The sequence below is a fragment of the Hyla sarda genome, chromosome 1, assembly GCF_029499605.1.
Source record: "Hyla sarda isolate aHylSar1 chromosome 1, aHylSar1.hap1, whole genome shotgun sequence".
NCBI lineage: Eukaryota > Metazoa > Chordata > Amphibia > Anura > Hylidae > Hyla > Hyla sarda.
Genome location: NC_079189.1, coordinates 451,981,793 through 451,997,989, shown reverse-complemented (window position 1 = coordinate 451,997,989; position 16,197 = coordinate 451,981,793).

The following is a 16,197-nucleotide window of genomic DNA, read 5'->3' as shown; positions in this document are numbered from 1 at the left end:
CCTTGTTAAAAATGAAAGAAGCAATCTGATTGGTTGCTATGGGCAACTGGGCAACTTTTCCTCTGCACAAGTTTTGATAAATCTCCCCCTGTGAGTTTTTGCCTATTGAAACCAATAGGCCCATTGTGGTCTATGGGGCTCTCACAGCAAGTTGAACAGAAAGATAAGCAGGACTGTCTCAGCAGCACAGTGGAATGGGAGACCACCACTGGTTCAAGTCCTGGAGTGTTACAGTGTTGGGGTTAAACTTTACCTGGCAGGGGAGATACCATGATCGCTACGGTCTGAAGAACTCCAAGCATTATGGTAGAGATTTTGCGTAGTACGATTGCAGTACTTTTCGTTCTTATTAGAACCGCATTTCTCTAGAGCATAACACCTGAAGATCGTCTCCTGCCTGCCTCGGAACATCTGAAGAAGGAGAAGATCTTGAAGACTGCAGCTCCGGAAGAAGCCGATGAAGAACCTGGAAGAAGGGAATCGGCGGTGAATTCCGGAACAGGGGGAAGACGAAGGCGACGCAGAATCTTTTCGAAGAAACTCGCTGCCTCTGGAGAAGGATTTGCATAGCTCCTCCCACCGGGACCGGATCTGCATAGCTCCTCCCACCCGGGAAAGAAGACTTTGCGAAGCCTCTCTCCACAAGCAAGCAAGGAAGCGGAAAAGAGCCTGCTGGAAGAAGCCATGGCCTCAACCAGCAAGTCCACCCAGGAGGCTGCAGGGCAAGGCCTGGAGGTCCAGCCCCAGCCCCAACCACAGCAAGCTTCAACCTCCACCACGGCAAGGCAGAAGGACGGCAGAATTCCCAACCTGGAAGCTCCAACCCTGGAGCCCTGGATGAGGCAGACTGTTGCCTTGAAGCTCAAGCCCGTGGACGGAAGGGTGCAGGACATGTCCCACGACGTGTTCTGCAAGAAGATGCTGGCGGATCAAGGCTTCCCCACGGCTGACACCCTGGGAATAGCAACCTTCTTTTCGGGAATCTTCTACATCACCTTTGCCACCATTGGGACCTGTAGAAGATACTGGGAGGCGGTGAAAGCGGCGAGTCCCGAATCCCCTTTCTCTCGCTTTGTGGGCAACTGCCTTATTCAAAGAGAGGAGAGGCGGGTGACGGTCTCAATGCGGAACCCACACACCCCAGGCACGGACATCTCGACCTTCCTGAAGCGCTTCTGCACCGTGGTGAGGGAGCCCACCCGCATCCTGAACTCACTTGGATACTGGACCTGCAAGTGGTCTGTGGTCGTCAGACTCAACAAGAACCCTGCTTCTCCAGACGGACTACAGCACCTGCCAACGACATTTTCCTTGAGCAACTCCACAGGACTTATCTTCTAACCGGACATGCCGCAGACCTGCAGGAGATGTGGCAAGATGGGCCACGAGGGCAGGGACTGTACGGAGGATGCCTGCAGGTATTGCCGTGTGACAGGTCACACGACCAAGGACTGCCCCAAGAGCAAGACCTGCAACCTCTGCGGACTGGCAGCCCACAGCTACAAGGACTGCCGCCAGAGGGAGAGAATATGGGCATCTGTGGCAGCGAGAGCACCGAAGCCAGCCCCAGCTCCGGAGCCTGCACCACGGATGGCCAAGCCGACCAAGGAGGGTAAGAAGGCGAAAGCCACCACCCCTGCCCGGTCCCGTCCCTCCCCTGCCCCTCCCACCCCATCCCCTGCCCCTCCCGCCCCATCCCCTGCCCCTCCCGCCCCATCTCCTGCCCCATCCCGTCCCACCCCTGCCCCTCCTGCCCCATCCCGTCCCACCCCTGCCCCATCCCGTCCCACCCCTGCCCCCCGTACCCCACCCCGTCCCACCCCTGCCCCGTCCTCCCCCGCCGGGCCCACCCCTGCCCCGTCCTCCCCTGCCCGGCCCACCCCTGCCCCGTCCTCCCCTGCCCGGCCCACCCCTGACCCGTCCTCCCCTGCCCGGGCACTCTCTCCTGCCCCCCGCCCCACCCAGCCTCCTTTCTCTCCTGGCCCAGCAGCACCTAACCACCCTCCAGCTGCTGGTGCCCGCCCTTCGGAGGACTTTCCTGTGATTCCTCCCCCAGGTACCATACAGAGGAAGAGGAAAGGAAGGGACAACGCATCAGAAGAGTCCCACAAAAGAAAGATTATCGAGACCTGCGAGACCCCTCAAGCTTCAGATGAGGAGGAGGAGATGGAGCAGGTCTGCGAGAGCCTTGAAGCTTCAGAAGGAGAGGAGGTGATGGAGCAGGCCCAAGTGGAGCAGGTCCAAGCAGAGCCAGTCCAAGCTCAATCTATGGAGGAGCTGCTGCAGGACCCAGAGGTCAAGAAAATCCTGGACACTCCGTCCAACACTGTCTACGACGAGTTCTTGGAAGGGCGCTACGAGAAGCCACAGGAGCCGACAGGCGCCAGAGAAGAGGACCCGTCCGACCAGAGTGGTAACTAGTATCCGAACTAACCTCTCTTTTTATTCCCATGGCTGATCTCAACATCTTCTGCATTAATGTGAGGAGTATTAGAGCTTGGTTTAGATTTCAGACTGTTCTTACGTTCTTAGATTCCCAGAGGTGTGATGTTTACATGTTGCAGGAATGTGCTTTGTCTGCTTCTAGGTCTTACAACCATCTGGCCAGGCAGTGGCCTCACGGCCCTTCCTACTGGTCTGGTGGGGGCGACAATAGGTCTGCGGGGGTGGCCATCCTGATCAGGGGAGGTAACTTTGCACTTGATTCCGTCCGGGAGCTCGTCTGTGGCAGACTTCTTGTCGCAGACGGTTCCTGGGCGGGTGAGCCCGTGCGGCTCATCAACGTGTATGCCTCCCCTGAGAGGGATGTCCGACTGGAGGTTCTCCAGGCCCTGCGGGCTGAACTCGCCACCACTAGGGCAGTGGTGTTGGGTGGTGACTTCAACTGCCCCATTGAGGTGGACGGGCGCAGTTCTGGCACATCCGCCAACCTGGACGTGACGTCTAAACTGCTGATTGAGATGGTGACGGAGGCATCCTTGCAGGACGTTGTCGGGTCCATCGGGAACGGCTCCGTAAACTATACGTGGAGCCGCCCCGATGGCTCGCTCCGTTCTCGGATAGACTTCATCTTCACTTCGAGAGCAGTCAGAAAGGTGTCGTACTCTATGGTCCCCTGCTTATTCTCTGACCACAGGGCCATTCGATTCCCACCTGGCCCAGGCTCCTGGAAGTTGAATTGTGCCCTGTTGGAGCAGAGGGAGGTCATGGAGGAACTTAGGGATGCGTACCTTGTATGGCGAAATGACAAATGTCTGTTCAAGTGCATCAGCGATTGGTGGGAATATGTTAAAGTCGAATTCCGTTGTTTCTTTCAGGCAAAAGGCAGACAACAGGCGTGTGCGAAGAAGTGGGACTTCAGGAAACTGCAGCGCGAGCTGCGGTCCCTGCAGGACCTGCTCCAGTGTGGCTGGGACGTCAGGGAGGAGCTGGAGGAGACCAAAAAGAGCTTGAAAAGGCACTTTGAGGAGGAATCCAAGCGAATCGTCTTTCGTTCCAAGGTGGAGAACCTGGAGAAGGGTGAGAAATGTAACTCTTTCTTTTTCAGGAAGCTCCATGCCGGCCACACGCCCCTGACTGAGCTACGAGATGAGACCGGACACATGAGGAGCGGCAAGGAGGAAGTGATGGGGGTCGTCCACGACTTCTACAGCAACCTCTACGCCCCCAAGTCATCCGACCCCGAAGCCGCCGAGAGGTTCCTGTCAGGTGTCACTAACGTTGTTGATCCCGCAGGTGCGGCGGCTATGGACGATCCCTTGAAGGTGGGGGAGCTGCTCTCTGCCGCTAAATCCTTTAAGCCCGGCAGGACCCCGGGCAGTGACGGTCTCCCGGCCGAGCTCTACGTAGCGCTGGGTGACCTGATCTGTCCGGACCTGTTGGAGGTGTACGAGGAGATGGTGGTGGGGGGCAGAATGCCTCCGTCGTTGAGGGAAGGGATGATCACGATCTTGTATAAGCGGAAGGGGGAGAGATGTGACCTGAAAAACTGGCGTCCCATCTCTCTCCTGATAGTGGACTACAAGATCCTCGCCAAGGTGCTGGCCAACAGGCTGAAACCTGTCATGGGGCAGATCGTCCATCCGGACCAGACCTGCAGCATTCCTGGCCGCAGGATTGCTGACAGCCTTGCCCTTGTGAGAGACACGGTCCATTACATCCAGGACTGCGGGGGTGGCGCCGCCCTGGTCAGCTTAGATCAGGAGAAGGCGTTCGACCGTGTCTCCCACGCATTCATGGACAGGGTTTTGCGCAGGCTGGGTCTGGGGAAGATGTTTTGCTCTTTTGTTAACGTTATGTATTTTGACATTTACAGCACGGTGTTGGTGAACGGCTGGAAGACTGACCCCTTTTCTATTCTTTCAGGGGTTAGACAAGGCTGCCCTCTTTCACCTCTCATTTTTGTTTGTGTTATAGAGCTCTTCGCTGAGACTATCCGGCAGAATGGAGAGATCAGAGGGATCACCGCACCAGGACCAGATCGCCACGAGGTCAAGTGCTCGCTCTACATGGACGACGTGACAGTCTTCTGCGCTGACCAGCGTTCGGTGACTGCACTCGTCCAGACCTGCGAGGACTTCGGCAGAGCTACGGGGGCAAAAGTCAACTGCGGGAAGTCGGAGGCTATCCTCTTCGGGGAATGGCACCTGGCTTCTTCCAACCCCTTCCCCTTTACTGTTAAGCCGGACTTCATTCAAATTCTTGGAGTCTGGTTCGGGAAGGAAGGAGCGGCCCTTAAGTCTTGGCAAGACCGACTAGGAAGGATAAACTCGAAGATCGGACTGCGGAGCTCCAGAAAGCTCACGATGGAAGGCAAGGCACTTGTCCTGCGGAGTGAAGTTTTGCCTGTGCTCCAATATACCGCACAGGCCTGGCCTCCCCATACCACCATTTGCAAGGCCATCACCCGGACAGTGTTTGGCTTCGTCTGGGGCAAAATGGACAGAGTCAAAAGGACCGTGATGTACAAGGAACCCCGCAAGGGTGGAAAGGGAATACCCGACATCCCCGTTCTGCTGAGGGCCTCCTTTGCATGTGTCACGGTGCAGCGGACTCTTGTTGAAAAGACTGGCTCAGCGGGCAGGTCCATGTCTCGCTTGCTTCTCCCTCTGGAGACAGCTGGGCTGGGACAAGTGGGACAGCTCCATCCCTTACAACTGGAACACTCCCTGGTTCTATGGGGATGTTGTCCGGTTTGTGAGGGAGCACCAGCTGGAAGGACTGAAACCCGACCTATGGAAGCCGAAGACAATCCACAAGCTCATCCGAGCTAAGGACTCGACCGAGCTGGTTCCGGGACTCCCCGCAGCCACTGCAGAGACAGTTTGGAACAATGTGGCCTCAAAGCGGCTTACCAATGGACACAAGGACTTGTTGTGGATGGCCGTCATGGGAGGTCTCTCTCTCAGGTCATTCATGCATGCCCGCGACCTGTGCAAGACCCGGTACTGCCCCCGTTGCCCTTACGTGGAGGAAACATCTTTCCACGTGTTTTGGCAGTGCCCCTTTGCACAGGGTCTGTTGGACGCCCTAGAACATGAACTCAGAGACTCAGTGCCCAGGAGCTGCCTATCGTACCATTCGGTGCTTTACGGCCTGTTCCCTGGGACCCACGACGTGGAGGCCATCCAGGAGGCCTGGCGCCTTATGAACTGTTTTAAGGACGCAGTGTGGCTTGCCAGGAACCGCCTCGTGATCAACAGGGAAAACATGTCCGTCCGGGACTGCCGCAGGTTCATCAAGAACCTGCTTAGAGACTATTCCATCTTGGACAGCTCGGACGTTGATGAGGAAGAAGAGGAGTGAAGACCCCTCTCCTTCTCCCACGTCTCCCTGAAGATACAGCCCAGCAGTTTGGCCCTGTGATCCGCCCCCTCCCTACCCCCACATAGTCGCCCACACCCCTACCCCGATCACAGATTGTATTATTTGGTTTTTGTTTGATCGCTTGTGCCTTTCTATTGCAGGATTGAGCTGAATGTTAGAGTAGCATGGTGTGCGATGTATAGCTTAGGGAACCTTTGCTGTGTATTGTACTATCATGCTTTGTGTGACTGTAATTTATTGTACGACTTGTAATGACTGAACGGAAAATAAAGCTCTTTCAATCAAAAAAAAAAAGTTGGGGTTAAACTTTACTTTCCTGGAAAAGCTGCTGAGTTGCCCATAGCAACCAATCAGATTGCTTCTTTCATTTTTGAATAGGCCTCTGAAAAATGAAAGAAGCGATCTGATTGGTTGCTATGGGCAAGTCAGAAACTTTTCCAGGAAAGTAAAGTTTAACCCCAACACCAACTCTCTGTCCCACATAAGGACTCAAACCAGTGGTGGTCTCCCATTCCACTGTGCTGCCAAGACAGTCCTGCTTATCTTACTTTTTTCTATGCAGTAAGATCTCCATAGACCACAATGGGCCTATTGGTTCCAATGTGCAAAAATTCACAGAGTTAATGCACTAGTCATAGATCCCTATACCATTAAAGAAGGGAGGGTTCAAAATTCACGAATATGCGCATATGCGCATACATTTTTGCATATGCACAAAAAAAAGCAAATATTCGTAATTACGAATATATAGTGCTATATTCGAGAATTCACGAATATTAAAATTCGAATTGCGAATATTAGCGAGCAACATTATTAACTAAGACTCCCAAGTCCTTTTCCACATCAGTCGTCGGAAGTGTTCCCCCATTTAATACATAATTCCAGCCCGGATTTTTCTTATCCCTTGTGCATAACCTTAAATTTATCAGTGTTGAAACTCATCTGCCACTTCCCAGCTCAAGCCTCCAACCTATCCAGATCCCTTTGTAACAGTGCACTGTCCTCTATAGTGTTTACCGCTCAGAGTTAAGTACCATCTGCAAAGATTGCTACTTTACTATTCAACCCGTCTACAAGGTCATTAATGAATATATTAAATAGAATAGGACCCAAGACTGACCCCTGTGGTACCCCACTAGTAACAGTCACCCAATCAGAATAAGTACCATTAATAACCACCCTCTGTTTCCTGTCACTGAGCTAGTTACTTACCCACTTGCACACATTTTCCCCAGTCCAGGCATTCTCAAGGAGTAAATATATGCCACCACACAATGAGTGGATAATACCGCCATACCGTACTGAATAAATCCACTATACACAGACCAGTATACTATAAAGGATCTCTATAAGTGATTATATACAGGACCATATGGTGGTAGATATCAGCTGTACACAGGATGTGTATACCATAAGTGATTACAGTTACATTTTGGGACTCACAATTGCATCTTTTCTGATCAGCGGCGTCCTCTTTCCTTTTCTTCTCCATCCAGATAAGACCACCATGTGGATCTCTTAACATCTGCAGGACAAACATGTCAGACTTTGCATTTTTCCAGTGCCCTCCCTTCCTCTACACAATCTTTCCATCTATAGGCCCACAAACTATAATAATGTCCTCCTTGGTGTCCTACACAGTAAAAGGGCAGGTATGTAGCCAGGTAAATAGGTAACTAGGTAGTTAGATCAGGCAGCCAGATATGTCAGTAGGTAACAAGCCAGGTAGGTAAGGGGCTAACTAGGTTGTTAGGCAGCCATGTATGAAGGCCACATATGTACATAGTTAGGTAGCTGGATATGTAGGTAGTTAGCCTGGTATGTAGGTAAGTAGTTAGGCATCTAGGTATCAAGTTAGGTAGCTCCCCTTCCCTGTAGGTATAGGCAGCAGAGTTAAACCCCCCTTTCCCCATAGGTATAGGCAGAGTTACCCCCCCCCTTTTCCCCATAGGTATAGGCAGAGTTACCCCCCTTTGCCCATGGGTATAGGCAGAGTTACCCCCCCCCTTTTCCCCATAGGTATAGGCAGAGTTACCCACCCCCCTCTTCCCCATAGGTATAGGAAGAGTTACCCACCCCCTCTTCCCCATAGGTTTAGGCAGAGTTACCCACCCACCCTCTTCCCCATAGGTATAGGCAGAGTTACCCACCCCTTTCTCCCCCATAGGTATAGGCAGAGTTACCCCCCCCTTTCCCCATAGGTATAGGCAGAGTAACCCCCCCCCTTTCCCCATGAGTATAGGCAGAGTTACCCCCCCCCCCCCTTTCCCCATAGGTATAGGTAGAGTTACCCACCCCCCTCTTCCCCATACCATAGGTGTAGGCAGAGTTACCCACCCCCCTCTTCCCCATAGCGTATAGGCAGAGTTACTCACCCCCTCTTCCCCATAGGTATAGCCAGAGTTATACACCCCCCTCTTCCCCATAGGTTTAGGCAGAGACCCCCCCTTCCCCCATAGGCAGAGTTACCCCCCTTCCCCATAGGTATAGGCAGAGTTACCCCCCACCCTTCCCCATAGGTATTGGCAGAGTTACCCACCCCCCTCTCTTCCCCGTAGGTATAGGCAGCAGAGTTAAACCCCCCTTTCCCCATAGGTATAGGCAGAGTTACCCCCCCCCTTTTCCCCTTAGGTATGGACAGAGTTACCCCCCTTTGCCCATGGGTATAGGCAGAATTACCCCCCCCCCCTTTCCCCATAGGTATAGGCAGAGTTACCCACCCCCCTCTTCCCCATAGGTATAGGCAGAGTTACCCCCCCCTTCTTCCCCATAGGTATAGGCAGAGTTACCCACACCCCTTCTTCCCCATAGGTATAGGCAGAGTTACCCACCCCCCCTCTTCCCCATAGGTTTAGGCAGAGTTACCTACCCCCCCTTTTACCCATATGCATAAGCAGAGTTACCCCCCCCCCCTTTCCCCATAGGTATAGGCAGAGTTACCACCCCCCTTTCCACATAGGTATAGACAGAGTTACCCACCCCCCTCTTCCCCACATGTGTAGGCAGAGTTACCCACCCCCCTCTTCCCCATAACATATAGGCAGCGTTAACCCCCCCTCTTCCCCATAACGTATAGGCAGAGTTACCCACCCCCTCTTCCCCATAGGTATAGGCAGAGTTACCCACCCCCCTCTTTCCCATAGGTATAGGCAGAATTACCCACCCACCCCTCTTCCCCATAGGTATAGGCAGAGTTACCCCCCCCCTTTCCCCATAGGTATAAGCAGAGTTACCCACCCCCTCTTCCCCATAGGTATAGGCAGAGTTACCCATCCCCCTCTTCCCCATAGGTATAGGCAGAGTTACCCACCCACCCCTCTTCCCCATAGGTATAGGCAGAGTTACCCACCCCCCTCTTCCCCATAGGTATAGGCAGAGTTGTACACCCCCCCTCTTCCCCATAGGTTTAGGCAGAGACCCCCCTTCCCCCATAGACAGAGTTACCCCCCCTTCCCCATAGGTATAGGCAGAGTTAAACCCCCCTTTCCCCATAGGTATAGGCAGCGTAACCCCCCCCCCTTTTCCCCATAGGTATGGGCAGAGTTACCCCCCTTTGCCCATGGTTATAGGCAGAGTTACCCCCCCCCCTTTCCCCATAGGTATAGGCAGAGTTACCCACCCCCCTCTTCCCCATAGGTATAGGCAGAGTTACCCCCCTCTTCCCCATAGGTATAGGCAGAGTTACCCCCCCTTTCCCCATAGGTATAAGCAGAGTTACCCCCTCCTTTCCCCATAGGTATAGGCAGAGTTACCCCCCCCCCCTTTCCCCATAGGTATAGGCAGAGTTACCACCACCCTCTCCACATAGGTATAGGCTGAGTTACCCACCCCCCTCTTCCCCATAACGTATAGGCAGAGTTACCCCCCCCCCTCTTCGACATAACGTATAGGCAGAGTTACCCCCTCCTCTTCCCCATAGGTATAGGCAGAGTTACCCACTCTCCTCTTCCCCATAGGTATAGGCAGAGTTACCCACCCACCCTCTTCCCCATAGGTATAGGCAGAGTTACCCCCCCTTTTCCCATAGGTATAAACAGAGTTACCCACCCACCCCTCTTCACCATAGGTATAGGCAGAGTTACCCACCCCCCTCTTCCCCTTAGGTATCGGCAGAGTTATCCACCCACCCCTCTTCCCCATTGGTATAGGCAGAGTTACCCCCCCTTTCCCCATAGGTATAGGCAGAGTTACCCCCCTTTCCCCATAGGAATAAGCAGAGTTACCCCCCCCCCTTTCCCCATAGGTATAGGCAGAGTTACCACCCCCCTCTCCACATAGGTATAGGTAGAGTTACCCACCCCCCCTCTTCCCCATAACGTATAGACAGAGTTACCCCCCCTCTTCCCCATAACGTAGAGTCAGAGTTACCCCCCCTCTTCCCCATAGGTATAGGCAGAGTTACCCACTCCCCCCTTCCCCATAGGTATAGGCAGAGTTACCCACCCCCTCTTCCCCATAGGTATAGGCAGAGTTACCCACCCCCCTCTTCCCCATAGGTATAGGGAGAGTTACCCACCCATCCCTCTTCCCCATAGGTATAGGCAGAGTTACCCCCCCCATAGGTATAGGCAGAGTTACCCCCTCCTCTTCCCCATAGGTATAGGCAGAGTTACCCACTCCCGTCTTCCCCATAGGTATAGGCAGAGTTACCCACCCTCTTCCCCATAGGTATAGGCAGAGTTACCCCCCGTTTCCCCATAGGTATAAGCAGAGTTACCCACCCACCCCTCTTCACCATAGGTATAGGCAGAGTTACCCACCCCCCCTCTTCCCCTTAGGTATCGGCAGAGTTACCAACCCCCCTCTTCCCCATTGGTATAGGCAGAGTTACCCCCCCCCCCTTTCCCCATAGGTATAGGCAGAGTTACCCCCCCCCCCTTCTTCCCCATAGGTATAGGCAGAGTTACCCACACCCCTTCTTCCCCATAGGTATAGGCAGAATTACCCACCCACCCCTCTTCCCCATAGGTATAGGCAGAGTTACCCCCCCCCTTTCCCCATAGGTATAAGCAGAGTTACCCACCCCCTCTTCCCCATAGGTATAGGCAGAGTTACCCATCCCCCTCTTCCCCATAGGTATAGGCAGAGTTACCCACCCACCCCTCTTCCCCATAGGTATAGGCAGAGTTTCCCACCCCCCTCTTCCCCATAGGTATAGGCAGAGTTGTACACCCCCCCCTCTTCCCCATAGGTTTAGGCAGAGACCCCCCTTCCCCCATAGGCAGAGTTACCCCCTCCCTTCCCCATAGGTATAGGCAGAGTTACCCCCCACCCTTCCCCATAGGTATTGGCAGAGTTACCCACCCCCCTTTTCCCCATAGGTATGGGCAGAGTTACCCCCCTTTGCCCATGGTTATAGGCAGAGTTACCCCCCCTTTCCCCATAGGTATAGGCAGAGTTACCCACCCCCCTCTTCCCCATAGGTATTGGCAGAGTTACCCCCCCTCTTCCCCATAGGTATAGGCAGAGTTACCCACCACCTTCTTCGCCATAGGTTTAGGCAGAGTTACCTACCCCCCCTCTTCCCCTTAGGTATCGGCAGAGTTACCAACCCCCCTCTTCCCCATAGGTATAGGCAGAGTTACCCACCCCCCTCTTCCCCATAGGTATAGGCAGAGTTGTACACCCCCCCTCTTCCCCATAGGTTTAGGCAGAGACCCCCCTTCCCCCATAGGCAGAGTTACCCCCCCTTCCCCATAGGTATAGGCAGAGTTAAACCCCCCTTTCCCCATAGGTATAGGCAGCGTAACCCCCCCCCTTTTCCCCATAGGTATGGGCAGAGTTACCCCCCTTTGCCCATGGTTATAGGCAGAGTTACCCCCCCCCCTTTCCCCATAGGTATAGGCAGAGTTACCCACCCCCCTCTTCCCCATAGGTATAGGCAGAGTTACCCCCCCTCTTCCCCATAGGTATAGGCAGAGTTACCCCCCCTTTCCCCATAGGTATAAGCAGAGTTACCCCCTCCTTTCCCCATAGGTATAGGCAGAGTTACCCCCCCCCCCTTTCCCCATAGGTATAGGCAGAGTTACCACCACCCTCTCCACATAGGTATAGGCTGAGTTACCCACCCCCCTCTTCCCCATAACATATAGGCAGAGTTACCCCCCCCCTCTTCGACATAACGTATAGGCAGAGTTACCCCCTCCTCTTCCCCATAGGTATAGGCAGAGTTACCCACTCTCCTCTTCCCCATAGGTATAGGCAGAGTTACCCACCCACCCTCTTCCCCATAGGTATAGGCAGAGTTACCCCCCCTTTTCCCATAGGTATAAACAGAGTTACCCACCCACCCCTCTTCACCATAGGTATAGGCAGAGTTACCCACCCCCCTCTTCCCCTTAGGTATCGGCAGAGTTATCCACCCACCCCTCTTCCCCATTGGTATAGGCAGAGTTACCCCCCCTTTCCCCATAGGTATAGGCAGAGTTACCCCCCCCCTTTCCCCATAGGAATAAGCAGAGTTACCCCCCCCCTTTCCCCATAGGTATAGGCAGAGTTACCACCCCCCTCTCCACATAGGTATAGGTAGAGTTACCCACCCCCCCTCTTCCCCATAACGTATAGACAGAGTTACCCCCCCTCTTCCCCATAACGTAGAGTCAGAGTTACCCCCCCTCTTCCCCATAGGTATAGGCAGAGTTACCCACTCCCCCCTTCCCCATAGGTATAGGCAGAGTTACCCACCCCCTCTTCCCCATAGGTATAGGCAGAGTTACCCACCCCCCTCTTCCCCATAGGTATAGGGAGAGTTACCCACCCATCCCTCTTCCCCATAGGTATAGGCAGAGTTACCCCCCCCCATAGGTATAGGCAGAGTTACCCCCTCCTCTTCCCCATAGGTATAGGCAGAGTTACCCACTCCCGTCTTCCCCATAGGTATAGGCAGAGTTACCCACCCTCTTCCCCATAGGTATAGGCAGAGTTACCCCCCGTTTCCCCATAGGTATAAGCAGAGTTACCCACCCACCCCTCTTCACCATAGGTATAGGCAGAGTTACCCACCCCCCCTCTTCCCCTTAGGTATCGGCAGAGTTACCAACCCCCCTCTTCCCCATTGGTATAGGCAGAGTTACCCCCCCCTTTCCCCATAGGTATAGGCAGAGTTACCCCCCCTTTCCCCATAGGTATAAGCAGAGTTAGCACCCCCCTCTCCACATAGGTATAGGCAGAGTTACCCCCCCTTTCCCCATAGGTATAGGCAGAGTTAGCACCCCCCTCTCCACATAGGTATAGGCAGAGTTACCCCCCCCTCTTCCCCATAACGTATAGGCAGAGTTACCCCCCTCTTCCCCATAGGTATAGGCAGAGTTACCCACTCCCCTCTTCCCCATAGGTATACGCAGAGTTACCCACCCCCTCTTCTCCATAGGTATAGGCAGAGTTACCCACCCCCCTCTTCCCCATAGGTATAGGCAGAGTTACCCACCCCTCTTCCCCATAGGTATAGGCAGAGTTACCCACCCGCCCTCTTCCCCATAGGTATAGGCAGAGTTACCCCCCCCCCCCTCTTCCCCATAGGTATAGGCAGAGTTACCCCCCTTTTCACATAGGTATAGGCAGAGTTACCACCCTTCCCCATAGGTATAGGCAGAGTTACCCCCCCCTTTCCCCATAGGTATAGGCAGAGTTACCCCCCCCTCTTCCCCATAGGTATTGGCAGAGCCCCCCCCCCCTTCCCCATAGGGATAGGCAGAGTTACCCACCCCCCTCGTCCCCATAACATATAGGCAGAGTTACCCACCCCCCTCTTCCCCATAAGGTATAGGCAGAGTTACCCACCCACCCTCTTCCCCATAAATATAGGCAGAGTTACCCACACCCCTTCTTCCCCATAGGTATAGGCAGAGTTACCCACCCCCTCTTTCCCATAGGTATAGGCAGAGTTACCCCCCACCTCTTCCCCATAGGTATGGGCAGAGTAAAAAAATTAAAAAGAATGATGCTCACCTGATGTCCCACACAGTGATCTCCTCAGCAGCAGGGCCTGCATCTTCTCCCCTCCACAGTACAGGCGCCGATGAGTGACATCATCGGCGCCTGTACTGCGTGCTGCGTGGGGGCGGAGGTCACATCTCCGCTGTGTAAGCTGCAGCTGGGGATCTGGGACGAGTGTCCAGGATCCTCAGTAGCGGCGGCGGGCCCTTAAACCGTCCGGGTCCTCGGACGACGTCCGATCGGACCGGCCGGTCAGTCCGCCCCTGTCTGAAGGTATTAGTGGCATACAAAAAGGAAAGAAGGCCTCATATCACATATCTCCTCCCTTTAAGGAGATGCTTTTCATCCCCATACTCCTAACCTACATTCTAGTGCGACTTCTGCAATCCCTGCAGGGCCTGTGGTTGGGTGTCATTTGTTATATTCTGCATAGCCTTTACTAATTGTAACATTTTATATAACCTTGCACTGATTTACAATGTTTTATACTATTTTGCCTTTGCAACCATAATGTACCAGACAAGGATTAGAGCACTGTAAAGGTTTACCTACACACAGGTAGGAACCTTCCCGAAGGGAGGAAGAAGCTTGTTTTGGGTCAGCCTTTCTATTGAGAGAAAAGAGAGTTGTTTTAGGCTACCCTCGATGAGTAGAGCAGACTCTTTGCTGAGGGTTTGATAGTGGACAGTAGCAGGATAGCTTGGGCAATGCCAGTCCTGCTAAGAATTCCATCTTGGGCATTATCCTATTCCAATCTAAGAGAGTGGCGTCAGGGGAGGACACTATGTTATAAGGTCAACACCTGCATTGGCCTCAGTATTACTAAACTAGGACAGAAATGGACTTTCAGTCAGTCCTAGTGCAGTGAGTCCCATCTGTGCTCCCTCTGTGCTGCCAGACATCCCACAGAACACCTCATTAAAATGTTCTGGAAATTATTTTGCTATCTTTGATGCACACATTATTTATCTGGTTGCTTCTTATTTGTTGTACTGATGATTGGTGAATGACTTGCAGTCAGTATTGATAGGGGAAGTGTATTAGTACATAGCATAGTATTGTAAGCCTTTCCCACATACACCAGTAATTAAAAACTCTTCAGATTTGCAGTATACATTGATGAGAATATTAAAATGAATTATGGAACCAGAAACAGGCATTAAATGCTTAAATGTAATGTTACCTCTCTGCAAACAGAGGAGGGAGCTGAGAAGTATGCATATGTCAACACATTTATTCAGGTTCTTACAAAGATGGAACACAATGCCATTAGTAGCCTGCAGGAAAATACTGTGAATTGTTTGCTGTGTAAATTCAGGTAAAGATGATTAATATCTTCTCAGCGGGTGATGTACAGGTTTAATATTATGTCAGGTATTATCCACAATTATGAATTGTCCCAAGGCAAATAAAGGCTCCAGAAATAGAAGGTAAAATATGAATGTGATTGTGTTTCCTCTAAATTTTAATATAAAGCTTGTCTGTTTATTATTTGTTTCACATCAGGTAGGCAGCAGTGCAGATCTGAGCTCACCCCTACCACTGTCTCTATCTAATTGAACAATCCACCCTAAATGGCAGCCTTTAACTGGGCCATGGTCCGTACACTGGACTAAGTACACCGGATATCATGGGAGGTCAGACATGTCAGGTTAGTAACACACGGGCAGAAAGGTACCAAATCAACAAATAAATAGTTAACCAGGGACCAGCAATGTAATAAAAAACAAGACGACTGCTAAGTACAAAACAGAATCAGAACTAGAGTCAGAGCAAGCAAGGGTTAAACTAGGAGGACAGCAAAGTACGAAATGAGAAGAAAATAGAATGTTCAGAGAACAAGAAAATGATCAGGGCAGGTTAAACCACTGTAGCAGATAAGGAACGTGAGTAACAGGAGTTGTCCACAATCATGAACAACTCAGCTAGTGAGCTGCCTACCGCCAGGTGGTGTGGGTGCAGACGCCAGAGCTGCTTGCTTCAACCTCATAATAGGCCACTGGTCAAGTCACACAGTGACAGGGCGATCGTCAGGAACTAAAGATGCTGCAAGCCGGCAGCCTACATTTTAAAGGGAATCTGCTGTATTTGCTGCTAAGAGCTGGAGACACTATTGGACAGTTGATAAAAATAGGATATTAGTCCTCAGCTCAATATCAAAAAAGATTAATGGGGGATGTCTGGTGGCTGGAACGCAGTATTTAATATCTATTAAATATCATTTATATACCAATTGTGTTTTTTCTCTATTATTGACACCAGACATCCCCCATTAATCTTTTTTGATATTGAGCTGAGGACTAATATCCTATTTTTATCATTTTTCTATATCTCTCTGTGGGGGAGAGCTTTTAGTTAACCTCGCTCATTTTTTGTGGTTGAGCTACACATATCTACATTTCACTATTGGACAGTTGTTTGGGTATAAAAGCAAAC